Consider the following 14,570-nt stretch of genomic DNA (forward strand, 5'->3'; position numbering starts at 1 on the left):
GATAGCTGTGGTTCTGAGATAGGCCTGACTCAGGTCAGTCCCCTGGTAGTTTTGATTTGAAATTAGAAGGCAATGAGACACTTGTAGGTTGTTCAATAGTTAACAGAAGAAGATTTACCCAGAAGAGGAAAGCTATTCAACAAAGGAATGTATTGAGGCCACCACTGCAAGTTGATTTAGCTGAATAAAGAGCTCCCTGCTTCTGAGTTGCCCATCATGGTCTACAAGTCAAGCCTCAGAGAAAGGGTGGAGTTTCTTGTGGTTGTTTTATACTCAGATGACCAGGAAGTGATGTATCTCTTAGACAATCAAATCTCAAGTACACCTTCAATATCTTTTGAGGAAAAACTAACCTAACTTGCAAGGAGGTGGGGTGTGGATGGAGTCAGTATATTGTTTCCAATATAGTTGTCTTCAAGTATTTGAAGGGCGATTAAATGCAAGAGGAGCTAGACTTGATCTACTTAGCCCTGGAAGGCAGGACTAGGGCCAATGGGTGGAAACTGAAAAAGATATCTTCATGTAAGGATGAGTTTCCTAACCATTAGCCTTGTCCATAAGGGAAATGAGCAGGCTTCAAAGTAGTGAGCGCTCTCTCACAATTGGTATTTGCACCAAGATGGGATGACAGCTAATCATATGTGTTGTAGAGAGGATTCCTGTTCAGGTATAGGATTTACTGGAGAATCTCGAACGTCTCTTCAAACTCAGAAATTCTATAACTCCACGAAATATGATTCTCCGAGTCATCTGGCCTGGAAACATGATTGGGCCATAAATAATTTTGGCATTAATTTGAACTTCCCAGGATAAAGTTCCCAGGAATGCAGGGAACATACTGTGAATGGTTTACAGTTATCTCTGGTCTTCTCTTCCCACGATGACCCCTCTCTGTGACCCTTTTCTTTGAATCCCTTTCTATTCCCTCCCTGAGCGCTGAAAACAAACCAACAGACAAAAACTACAGGCATTGTCTTCTCAGTGGGGAAAAAAAAGCAACCTGATTCACACAGAATTTTTAATAACAATGACATAGAATCATGTGTTATATTTCCTAGAAGTGTCTGACTGTTTTTTAACGGATACCTTTTGTTTTTATATTGCTTTTATTTTTTAACACATCCCTCCTGGATCCCCTACCAAGAGCTTTTAACAAAGAATCAAAAAGAGGAAAACAAAACTTCAGGAAAACCAACCTATCAACCAAGTACATGAACACATGCAATGTTTCATGACCTTAGTCTCCCACCCACCACCCAACCCCCACTTCTCTGCAAAGAAGGAAGGGAGGTACATTTTCTAACTTCCTCACTCTGCAAAGTTTGGTTATTATAATTACACATTACAATTATATTTTAATTACAATTACATTGTATTATAATTACAATTATAAATATTCTTTTTTTTATCCTTTTCACTTACATTGTTATAGCCACTGTATATCTTCTTTTCCTCTCTCTTAACTTTACTTTGCATCATTTCATAGATTGCTAGGTGGTACAGTAAATAGAGTACTAGAGTTGGAATCAGAAAGACCTGAATTCAAATCCTGCCTCAGACAGGTACTAGTTTTGAAAGCCTCAGCAAGTCACATGATAACCTCTTTTAGCTTCAGTTTCCTCATCAGTAAAAATGAAGAAACACAAGTTTGTTAAGAGGATCAGGTAAGATAGCATATCTTAAGGGCTTTGCAAACTTTAAATCACTATATAAATGCTAGCTAGCAAGAAGTGGTAGTTGCATGTAACTCTTTCCATTCTCCTGTGAATTCCTTATATTTATCTTTTCTTTCAGCAGTTATACACAATGTTTGTGTATACATTATATATATTGTTTGTGAATACACAGTTCTTTACTACCACATACACACAAATGCTGCTCTGAATGCTTTGGTATATATGAGATCTTTCATTCTATTTGATCTCTTTGAAATAGATACCTAGCAGTGTGATCTCCCCATCAAAAGGTTTGATAGTTTTGGTCACTTTTCAAGTACAATTCCAAGTTGCTCTTCATAATGGTTGTACCAATTTAAAGATACTCTAAAAATGTTTTAGTGTGTCTTCTCTCTTCAGCCTCTGAAAAATGGAGGATTTTCCATCTTTTCTCATCATTGCCAATTTGTTGAGGGTGAGTTGAAACCAAAAAGTTACTTTGATTTGCATTTCTCCTATTATTAGTTATTTGGAACAATCTTTCATATGGTTGTTAATAGTTTATGTCTTTTTTTAAAGAACTATTTGATCATATCCTTTGACTATTTATCCATTAACGAATGGTTCTTGGTCTTACAGGCTCACATTTGTTTCATACATATATATGTATGTATGTATGTATGTATGTATGTGTGTGTGTGTGTGTGTGTCTATATATTTTAGGCATCACAATCTGGTCACAGCTATTTCACACAAACATTTTATTTCCCCCCAATTACTGGTTCCCTACTAGTTGCATTGATTTCATTTCTGCAAATGCTTTTCAAGTTCACATTTGACATTATCCATTTTTACCTTTTATTTTATGATCGAATTTATCTCTTTATTGGTTAAGAACTTCCTTCCCATTACAGCGATAAAGGGTACCTTATTAATCCTCTTCTGATGTTTTTGTGGTATGATCTTCAATATTCAGGTTATATATCCATTTTGAGCTTATTGTGCCATATGGTATCAAAATGTCTGGGTTTCAGATGATTGGGTGGATAGGGCAATAATCAAATTATAGGAATAAATTTCTAGTGGTGGAATTTTAGGCATTGTGGTACCTGGGTCAGAGAGTTATTGTAGTTTTAGGAAAGGGAGTCTTTATGGTAATTTCTCAAATCTAACCACATGACAACTACCCAGTATAACCACTTAAAAAAACCAGTCTTATAAGAATGGAGATATTCTATAGTTTCCCCATTTTGTTAACCCCAAACTAGAACTGTGGGGGAGGGGGGAATGGACAACTCTGGCTCAAACTTGATTATGTATTGTTACTATTATTGTTATTACTGTGATTATTTTGTGATTGCTCATGATGAATATTAATGTCCACAGGTGGAAAGAAAGAAAAAAGCAAAACAAAAAACAAGAGAATGCATGAATGCTTTGCCCAATGGTATTCGGAAGTCAGGCCACTCCATTTTGTTATCTTAACAACGGATGCAAATCAGTACCTGTCAATCACAGAAACAACCAAAAGAATCACACCAGCTATGTTCTTCTCCCTCTTCCGCAGTCAACTAAAAACCTGCTCAGGGTAACTGCATTCAGCTTGCCTGGCCCACTCTACTAGTGCTTATACTGTGCAAAAGGAAACTGTTCAGTTTAAAACCTTAAGGAAATCCTGTTATCATGTGAGAAAAGCATCCATTTATTAAATAGACATGATGTACCTTCTGTGATCACCTAAGGGAACTTTCCACCAACCATTAAAAAAAAAAGTAGAATAGTTGATTTATTAAAAAAAAAGTATCAGAAGTGATAGTCCATATTCACTTCGTGCTTTAAGATTCAATCATTCATTCAGCAAACATTTATTAATATGTGTATATCACACCGGGCTATGTGCTAGGGAGATAAAAATTTTAGACAAGACAGTTCCTGTATTCCTGTAGCTTACAGTCTTGTAGATGAAAATACTAACACGAATGAGAATTTTACAAATGTTATATAATAAGTGCACTGGAGAGATTCGGAGCAAGGTGCTCTGTGATGTCCCAAGTGGAAGGTTTCCCCTGGAGTAGGGGGGCAGGGGAGAATCATGGAAAATTTACAAAACACTCTCCCTTCTACAACCATGTGAATTTGGCAGTGCAATATTATCCTCATTTTACAGAAGAAAAAACAGAGGCTCAGAGCCCTTAAGTGACACAGCTGGCCAACCATAGAGGTTGGTCTGAAACCTAGGTTGTCTGGGGCCATATTCAGAGAGTTTTCTGCTGCAACAGTTTTGGTCTCAGGGGAGCAGCTTAACTATACCTTTCCTGTGGTCCCTCATATATTCACAGATGATATATACACAAAGTATTTTTCTCTACTATTATAACCAGGGTTGTAAAGCTACAAAGTGAAAAAAAAAAGTGTTCAAGATGAGAAAAACTTTCCCCTTCCCTCCCCTCCTATCTCCTCCCCTTTCCTTTCCTCTCTTTTCCTCTCCTTCCCTGTCCCTTCCTCTCCTTTTCCTTTCCTTTTCCTTCCCTTCCATTTTTTTTTTGAGTAGGTCTCCCCATCTCACCCAGAGTGGAAGTGGCAATGTCACCCAGAGGCTACACCCCATTGATGACCAAATGGAAGCTTTGATCCTCTCTGTTTCTAATATGGATTGATTCACATCCTCTTTAAGCAGCTTGCTGGCTCAACATATTGATGCCAAATGTAGTGCAAACCCCTGATTGACTTTATCCCCACTTTAGCTCAGATTTCCCAATCGCAAGCAATCCACTAGCCATACAATCCTCAGAAGCAGAGACTACAACGTACCGCCACACCCTACAAGAAATGCTTTTTCTGTTGGTAAACTCTCTTTGCCTTTTAAACTTGTCAGAAGAGTAAAATGGGGGCCAAGTTCCTGAAGCTGTAAACTCATTTCTCCCTTTTACAATTCTTCATTCTCTATTAATGGGAAAGATGCTGTTGAGTAGCTTAAAGTGAGAAGCTGAATAAGGAGCAGAAAGGTTAATTCAAAATCCAGAGATGAGTGCCCTCTTGCTATCTTGTTAAGGCTGGAAAACAGAATTGGCCAACCCGGAAAACTGACACCTTTGCTTCACACCTCGTTCACTAGTGTTTACAAAGGAAAATGGAGGAAATTAAGTCTCCTGACAGCATCCTTCTCCTTGCCAGCAATAAGCCGGCCTGGAGCAATCAAAATGATTGCTTCTCTAACATGTCCCATAGGTCTCATTTAGAATGGGAGTTCTAATGATTTTACAAAGATTCCCATAAGCACACTTAAGGCACAAACACAAGACATTTAAAAGGAAAGATAGAATTAGCCACGTCCAAAGATTTAGGCAAATTCTTGCAGAATTATTATTGTTCTTAAGACAAAGAGCCAGTTTGGGCCTTAGCCTAAGGCAATCTGGTATAAGAGGGACAGCCAACTGGACATAGCAAACAGCATGTAGAGTTGGAGTAGGCCAGGCCTGACTGGGGCCAGTCTGATAGCTCAGGTTCAAGACTGGAAAGAAATTAATATAAACTCATTGTGATTATAAATTGTATACCCATTTTCTTGCACAGTGCCTAACATAGGTGCTTAATAAGTACTTTTTTATTCCTTTTTTTTAAATAAATTGGGATGAAATGAGAGTCCACCTGACAGTTATCAGAAAGAGGTTTACTTAACTATAGCAGGGAAAGAATACTCAGCAAGGATACAACACCGATCCAGGGCAGTGTAGCCCCGCCATGTTTGTGCACTGGAGCTAATGAACGACTTTGTGCCCTGGACTTTTTGTCCCTAGGCCACCAGGAAGCTCCTTCAGGTGCCCAAATCTTAGTCAATTGAGTCTTAAGGACAGTTTCCATCCCTTTCAAGGAAAAGTTAGCCCAGTCTCTGTGGGATAGGGACTGAGGGACAAGGGCAAAGCATAGCAGGTCTGCCCCACCTTCTCTAGTGTAGCTAACCTTCATTGGTATTTGTGGAAGCTCCAGAGAAAATTGAATGACTTTGGAGCTAACTGTTATGGCATGAGCACAGTTCAAGGAATTTACTTGCTTCAACCTAATTAGTAGGGGCAATCAGAAGCGTTCCTGTTGAGAGGGAAGGAATAGGGTTAGGGTGGAGAAAAGATCCTGAGATAACCTTTTAGTGTCAGACAGGAGTGGGCATGGTTCAACTGAAACAAACAACTGAATATAGGCAAGTTTTGGCCAAGCAGTTTCTCTTTCTCTCTCTCTCTTTCTCTCCTTTCACCTCCTTCTGTCTGTCTCCTCATCTTGTCTCTCTTTTCTCTCCTCTCTGTCTCTCTCTTTCCCCAACCCTGTCTCCTCCCCACCTCTCTCTAACTACCCCACCCCGTCTCTCCTCTTTCCCTCTCTCTTTTCTCTCCTCCTCCTCTTCTTCTTCTCTCTCTTTTTGTTACTTACACGCACACACACACACACACACCCCTTTTGAGGGAAAAGAAGCCTCAGCAGCAGAGGACCACTCTGGGTAGCAGCTCAGCAGAGATGCCCAGCAGCGGACAGCAGCAGCCATTCCTCTAAGAGGAGAAGCAAACGACAACTGGATTAAGTTGACGTTAAAGTACTAATTAAAGCAGGGGTTAAGAATAAACTTAAGAGACCCAGGAACATTTTGGGGTCAATGTTTGCTGCCTCTGGCAGCAAGAAGGGGGACGACAAGTCAGTCACTTCACTGCCTGATACATATTTTCCTGAATGAAAAGTCCAGAGCACCGGGAGCCCAGTCACTCTCTCCTTGGTGCCTTGGACTTTCCTACTCAGGCCCCTGAAAGCAGAGGCGGCGGCAGCATCCAGAGCTCTGGCAGCAGCTCTCACAGTGTCCACACTCATCTCAAACCACGTGCTAGAGCCCCTCAGTCTCTCTCATCATGTGTTCAGCATTTCCCCCTAACCCTATGTGCCTTTGCACTTTTTCGTGACAGTCTCTCAGTCTTTTCCAGAACAGAAGGAAATGCTGCTGTTTATTTAGCACTACATCCACCCCACCACTCCCCACCCCTTCCCCACCTTCACCTCCCTTCACCACCCTCCTCACTTTTGCTCCTTAGAATCCTTACCTTCCTTCAAGGTTCAACTCTGATGTTTTTTCCCATTAACAGTAACCTTTCCCTATCCACCTAGTTCTTACTTCTCTCTTCTTCCTTAAAGTAACTTGTAATTTGTATATCTGTTTGAATGTTGTATTCCCTCCTACTAGACTGTAACTTACCTGAGAGCAGGAATATTTTTTCATTGTCTTTTCAATGTCTTACACATATAGTAGGTGCTTAATAAATGCATGTTGTATGGAGTCTAGAAAGGAAGAACTAGAAAGCCTCATGGGATTCCTTCTAGTTCTATAGTTCTGAGCCTCAGATTATTTCAGTTTTAAGTTGGCCACAATGCACAGAAGGAAGATGAGGAGGAGAAAGAGGAAGAAAAGAAGGAGAAAGCAAAGACAAGGAGCTTAGTAAACAAGTAGCCTAAACTGACTAGTCCACAAATTCCCCCCTCCCCTGACCATAGCAGGATACAGAGAATAACAAACTTGAAATCAACCCCCACCTTTTATCACCCAGAAGAAATGATTCCTGCTCACAGATGGTTGTGGGCTTTGGAAATTAAAGCATTAGTTATAACTTTAAATATAAGCATGTATTAAAGTGTCATCAATCATCTTTGCATGAATATACGTATATGTATATTTCTTATTTGACATATTTCCAATAATGCCCAGGTAGCTTTACAAGCAGAAAGGTCACATTCTATCCACCACATCACATTTTCTGTCTTGCTGTTCCACATTCAGGCATCAGCCTCATACACACTCCAAAGTAACCAAGAATATTTCCTGGTTTATTTAAACCCATTTTAAAATTTCTCTTGCCCACTCATTATTTGTGCTTTCTGGCTTGTGGTTTCAAACTGGGATAAGATTTTTAAAAATCCATTCTAAACAGACTCTTTCATATAGATATAAAACTCATCATGTATTTATTATTGTTTTATGTACATACACACCCACATCTATATCTAATTTATATTTTGTACAACACAAACAGTCAAGTACATTCTCCCTGGTGAAATATTTCTGCATGTTGTGGCCTGTATTGCTGATGTTCACTGAAGAATTAGTAAGCAAATAGTGCCTCTTCTCCAGAGGGAGTGTTCCTAATACAACACCACCTCATTTTTCTAGGGGGAATGAGAATTTACATGTAAGTGAATTATTCTGATAATTAAGTTTACCCTTTAAAGATAAACTTTATTTTTCTATTTCCTATTTTAACCATTTAAATTGAAATCTTTCTACTGTTAAAACTGAGTATACTGAACATAGATCATAGATTTGGAGAGAATTCAGTCCATTCATGTGTTGTGCATATAACCTTTGTATCAGGCTCCTTCCTTGTACAAAAGGTTAGTGACCTTCTACCTCCTTGCTTTGGCCTGTCTACCCTCACTTAGATAGAAAAATAGATGGAGAGATAGACAGATAGGAGAGATAGAGACAGAGAGAGAGACAGAGACAGACAGACAGAGACAGAGAAAGAGAGACAGAGTGAGAGAGAGACACAGACACAGAGAGATTGTTAGAGATTCCTGATACATACAAATGAGAGATTAAGTGATTTACCTACTGTCATACATGAACAAAATAGCTATGATCTTATATCTCTCCATTTCAAGGCTAGAGTAGACTATAAATATTGTTTTCATTGTCTGATTACCCACACAGTTCTCAATTCATTATAGTCTGGCTTCTAAACCTACCAGTCAACTGAAATTGCTGTCTCCAAGGCTACCAATAATCTCTTTAATCTCATAGCTGCTAAATGTGGGAGGGGGGGTCTTCTCCGTCCTCACCCTCCTGACCTTCTGCAGTTTTCCCCTCTCTCTCCCCACCAAATACTCTCTCTTCCCTTGGCTTCTATGTCACTGCTCTCTCCTGGCTCTCCTATGTTTCTGATTGCTTCTTCTTAGCTTCATTAACTAGTTCACCATTCATCTGGGAATCATAGGAATGATGAGCAAAGCCAAAAGATAGTTGATTGATACCCCTTTCCAAAAGCAATGATAGTGTTGATCTGTTTCTTTTAATAAATTTTATTGATTTCTTTTGTTTTTGCATCCACAAAATTTCTCCCCAAGAAATATTCCATGTAACAATATGGCAGGAGGGGGTGGAGTGGAAGAGGAAAAAAACAGCAAAACCAATCAATACAACAAAAATGTCTGAAAAATATGTGCCATATTCCATATTTTGCAGGGTGGCCCCACTGCAAAAAAGTGGAGTGGGGGTGTCTCCTCATTTATCTCTTCGGAGCTGCGCTTGTTCTTTACAATTTTGCAATATTTACTTTTGATTGGTTTGTGGTGGTTGTTCTTTCCATTTACATTGTGGTAGTCATATATATAGTTTTCTTAACTCTATTTACTTTACTTTGTATCAGTTCCTGCCTCTTGTCTTTCTTCTTTATATTCATAATATTCATAGTTTCTTATAGCACAGTAATATTTCATTACATTCATATACTGTAGTTTGTTTAACCATTCCCAAACAGATAGATATCTACTTTGTTTCTAGTTCTTTGAAACTATAATAAATGCTGCTATATTTTGGTGGATATATGAGCTATTTTGGTGAATGCGGGGGCTTTCTTCTCATCAATGACCTCCACAGGAGTATATGTTAGTAGCAGAATCTCTGGATCAAAAGGTATAGATATTTTAGTTACCTTATTTGCATAATTCCAAAGTATTTTCCAAAATGGTGGTACTAATTCACAGCTCCACCAACAATGCACTAATATGTTTATCTTCCCCAAACCCTTCAAGCATTCACTCTTTTCATTTTTCATCATTTTGCTAGTTTGTTGAGAGTGAAGTGAAACCTGAAGGTGGTATTGATGTGCATTTCTCTTATTAGTGATTTGGAGCATTTCTTTCACATCGTTGTTAATTATTTGCAATTCTCCTTTTGAGAACTGCTTGTTCATATACTTTCATCATTTATCTATTAGGTAATGACTTTTGGTGTTATGTATGTATATGTGTATGCATGCATAGATAATATGTATATTTGTATATAAGATGACCAACAGATTATGTATGTACATACTTATTGATATAGGTATGGATATGGATATAGATACGTGTGTGGTGTTGTTTATATATTTTGGATACTAAATCCTCATCTGAGAAATTTGATACAAAGATTTCCCCATACAATCATTTCCTTTTTTAACCCAGATTCATTGGGTTTTTTTTGCTATTGTTCAGAAGCTCTTCAATTTTATGTAATCAAATTATCTATTTTATCTTTTGTAATGGCCTCTATATCTTGTTTGGTTAATAATACATCTCATATCCATATCTGTGAAAGATATACGACCTGCTTATAGTCAAAACTTTTTATGGTATGATCTTTAATATTAAGATCACATTTCTATTTTGAATTTATTGTGGCATAAGACATAAGATGTTGATCAAACTTAATTTCTCCCAGACTGCTTTCCAGTTTTCCCAGCAGTTTTTATTAAGTGGGGGTTCTTTCTAAAGTAATTTATGTTTTGGGGTTTACAAACCGTGGGTTATTGAATCCTATTATTTCTTGTTCTCCCTTGTTTAGTATGTTTCATTGATCTACTTCTCTATTTTTTTCTTTTAACCAATACCAAACGGTTTGGATGACTACAGCTTTATAGTATAGTTTGCAGTCTGGAAGACCTCATCACTCTTCTTTCCTATCTTTTTTTCATTATTTTCCCTTAGTATTCTAGATCTTTTATTTCTCTAAGTAAAATTTTTTTATTATTTTATCAAATTATGTAAAGCATCCTTTTGATAGTTTGATTGGTACAGAATTAAAATTATAAATTAACTGTTGCAGTGTTTTCATTTTTGTCATACTGGCACAGTCCACCTGTGAGCACTGAATATTGTTCCAGTTTATGTAACTTGTTCTTTATGTAAGGAGCTATTTGTAATTGAAACTATACATGTTTTTTGTGTGTTTTGTTGTTCAGTCGTTTTTTAGTCATGGCCAACTCTTCATGACCCCAATTTAGGGTTTTCTCGGCAAGGAAACATGCTCTTCTCCAGCTCATTTTCCAGATGAGGAACTGAGGCAAACAGGGTGAAGTGACTTGCTCAGGTCACGTAGAAGAGGAGTCTTCCAACTCCAGGCCCAGCACTCTATCTATTGTGCCACCTAGCTGTCTCTGTGTTTTGGTATATTGATCCCCATATATTTTATATACTTTTTAGTTATTTTTGACAGGATTTCTCTTTCTATTATCATTTCTTGGATTTTGTTGTTATTATATAGCAATGCAGTTGATTTTTGTGGGTTTATTTTGTAGCCTGTGATTTTACTAAAGCTATTATTTTTTCAATTAGTATCTGTAAGGACACAAGATTTTTAGGAAGGGCAGATTATCCTGTCAACTACGCCAATTATAAGGCCAAATGTAAGGGGGCTGATCTGTTCTGTCCTGATATGCCAAATGTAGGGATGTAGAACCTCCAAGACAAAACTGAGATACTGAAGAAAGAGGAGCCCATTGCCACCTCAGTTGTGTGTATATATGTGTTATTGTGTACATGTATATGCCTGCATATATGTATACGTACATGCATACACACATAGTTACATGTATGTGCATATATGTATACATGTATGTATATGTATATATGTGTGTAGATAGATTACGGTTAATTAGGTTAATTGCTTAAAAGAGTTTACTCATGAGGCCAGTCTTCCTGGGTGGCAGCAGGACAAAATGGTGTAATGGATCCCTACACCAACCCTAGGCCAACTCCGTTATTATATAGAAAAAGAACAAGGAAAGCACATGAACACAGGGTCACATGCAATCTTCCTATGGGATAGTTGGAGTTTCTTTTTTCATTTACTCAAGGTAGTTTACATTCTTCTGTGAAACCCGAGGGCAGGGTCTGAGGCTCTGGCTACCACTATATAGTATCTTTGTTAATTCCATAGGATTTTCTAACTAAACTATCATATAATCAGTAACAGGGATGTTTTATCTCATATATTTATGCCTTTAATGTCTTTCTCTTGTTTTATTACAAGTTTTATTTCCAGAATTATATCAAGTAACAATGTGGAGACTGGACATCCTTGCTTTACTCTTATCTTTCCTGGGAAAGCTTCTAGTGTATGCTCACTGCATGTGATGCTTACTTTTGTTTTAGACTTTAAAAAAAATGATTTTAAAAAACAGTCCCTCTATGTCTATAGTTTATAGGGGGGGGGTTTGGCCTTTTTTGGGGGGGGGTGAGGCAACTGGGGTTAAGTGACTTGCCCAGGGTCACACAGCTAGTAAGTATCAAGTGTCTGAAGCCATATTTGAACTCAGGTCCTCCTGACTCCAAGGCTGGAGTTCTATCCACTGTGCCATTCAGCTGCCCCCCTGGTTTATAGGGTTTTAAGCATAAATACGTATTATATTTTGTCAAAGGTCTTTCTCACACATATTAAGATAATGTGATTTAGGATGTTTTTATTTTTAATGTGATCAAATATGTTGATTGTTTTCCTAATGTTGAACCACCCATGATTCTTTGATATAAATCCAACTTGGTCATGGTGAATGATTTCTTGGAATAATTACTATATTCTGATTGGTATGATTTTATTTAAACTTTTTGAATTAATATTCATTAATGATATTGATCTATAGTTCTTCATCTTTGTTTTATCTTTCACTGGTTTAGGTATTAGGATGATATTAGTCTTGCAAAAAAGGAGTATGGTAGAGTGCTTCTTTTTTAATTTTTGAGAATAATTTGTGTAGTAATTATACTGATTATTCTTTAAAAGTTTGATAGATTTCTTTTGTAAGTTCATTAGGACAAGGATTATTTTCCTTGACAATTCCTTTAGAATTAGTTTAATTTCCTTTTTGACATGGAATTATTTAAATTTAGTTTTCTGTTATTTGGGGTATTTTGTATCTTTGAAGGTAATTCTTTCTTTTGTATTTTCAGTTTTGTTAGCATACCACTATGCATGGTAGCTTCTGATTCTATTTCTTCTGGTTTTGTTATGATTTTGTTTGTTATTTTATTTGTTTTTCTGCCCAATTTAAAAAAATCAGGTTGGCTATTTTTTTCAGTTTTGTTAGTCTTTTTTTAAAAATGGCTTTTAACTTTGTTGATCATTTCCATAGTCTTTCTGTTTTCCAATTTATCCATTTCTCGTCTAATTTTTTTTCTCTTTTGTGCTTATTTTGCATCTGTTTATTTGTTGGATTTCTAATTTTAAAATTGCATCTTCAGTTCATTAATCCTCTTTTTCCATTTGGTTGATGTTTGTTTTTAGGGATATCATTTCCCCTGAGAATTGCTTTACTTGCTCCCTGAAATACTGGTGTGTTGTTTCATCATTATTATTTTCTTTCATATAGTTTTAAATTGTGTGTGTGATTTATTCTTTGCCCCATTCATTATTTAGGATTTTATTAAGTCTTCTTTTGGGTCTAGGTTTTTTTGTTTGTGCTCTCTGAATTATTATTTTCATTGCATTATGATCTGCAATGGATGTGTTTATATTTCTTCATTTTTACATTTTTTTTTTTTGCAACATACATGTACCCTAATAAGTGGTCAGTTTTTGTAAAAGTTCCATGTGGTGTTGAGAAATATGTGTATTCATTCAGTACTCCCACTTTGAAGATGCCATAAATCTTTCAGCTCTAATTTTCTCAGCAGTTGGCCCAATCCTACATTTTGCCTTTTGTTTAACTTCCTGTTATTATTGCTGTTCAGTCATTCAGTCATGTCTGACTCTTTGTAGCCCCATGGGCCATAGCACACCAATACTGTCCATAAGGTCTTCTTGGCAAAGATACTGGGGCTGGTTTGCCATTTCCTTCTCCAGTGGATTAAGGCAAACAGAGGTTAAGTAACTTACCAAGGGTCACACAGCTAGTGACTGAGACCAGATTTAAACTCAGGTCTTCTTGACTCTAGGCCCAGCACTCTATCCACTGACCCAACTACCTTCCTTGCATCTATCTTGTTATAAAACTAGAAGAAGGAAATTAAAGTCTCCTACTATTATTGTATTACTCTATATGCCTTCTTATTATTCATTAATTTTTGCTTCATGAATTTAGATGCTAAGCCATTTGGCACATATATGTTTAATATTGATATTGGTGTATTGTTCCAGGTTCCTTTCAGTATAATGCAGTTTCCTTGTTTATCTCTTTTATGTTTAATTTTGGTTTGAAAGCATGATTGTAACTTGTGCTTTTTTTTTTTTTTTACTCCTTTAATAAATAGCAAATTTTGTTCTGGCCCCTCATTTTTATTGCATGCATATCTTTACTTTTTAGGTATGTTTCTTAAAAACAACAGCTTATGAGATTTTGTTTTTTCATATGACCCGTCACTCTCATTTTATTCAATTGTTTAATCCATTCACACTTAAAGTCATGAGAGTTATGTTTATTGTCTCTTTTTTCTGAAAAAGAATTTTTTTTGGTTCCTTTCTCTTTAAAGATAGTAGTTTGCCTCTTTGGTTATTCTTGCCTAATCTACTTTATTCTACCTTATACCCCTAGGCTCCATTCCCCTTACTCTCAAGCCCTGTCTCCCCTGTTTGTTACCCTTTTCCATAGTTTTGCAGTTTTAATTTATTATTTCCCTTTTCTTTCTCCCTGTTACCTAGTTTCCTAATTCTTCTTCTCTTTTTTTTCCTCTCAGTTAAGTAAGGTAAAGTCTCCCTTTTTCTACCACCTTTGACTTCTTTTATTAGCTTTTTCAAATTTTCTGCTTTTTTTTTCTAAAAATGATTATTTTCTCTTATCTTCATCAATTCTCCCCCCTTTCTATCTATTCTAAACTTATATTTTTTAATTCGTTGTCCTTACCATCTATTTC

This window comes from Vombatus ursinus, unplaced genomic scaffold (genome assembly GCF_900497805.2).
Source record: "Vombatus ursinus unplaced genomic scaffold, bare-nosed wombat genome assembly UNPS02011700.1, whole genome shotgun sequence".
In the NCBI taxonomy this organism is placed as follows: domain Eukaryota; kingdom Metazoa; phylum Chordata; class Mammalia; order Diprotodontia; family Vombatidae; genus Vombatus; species Vombatus ursinus.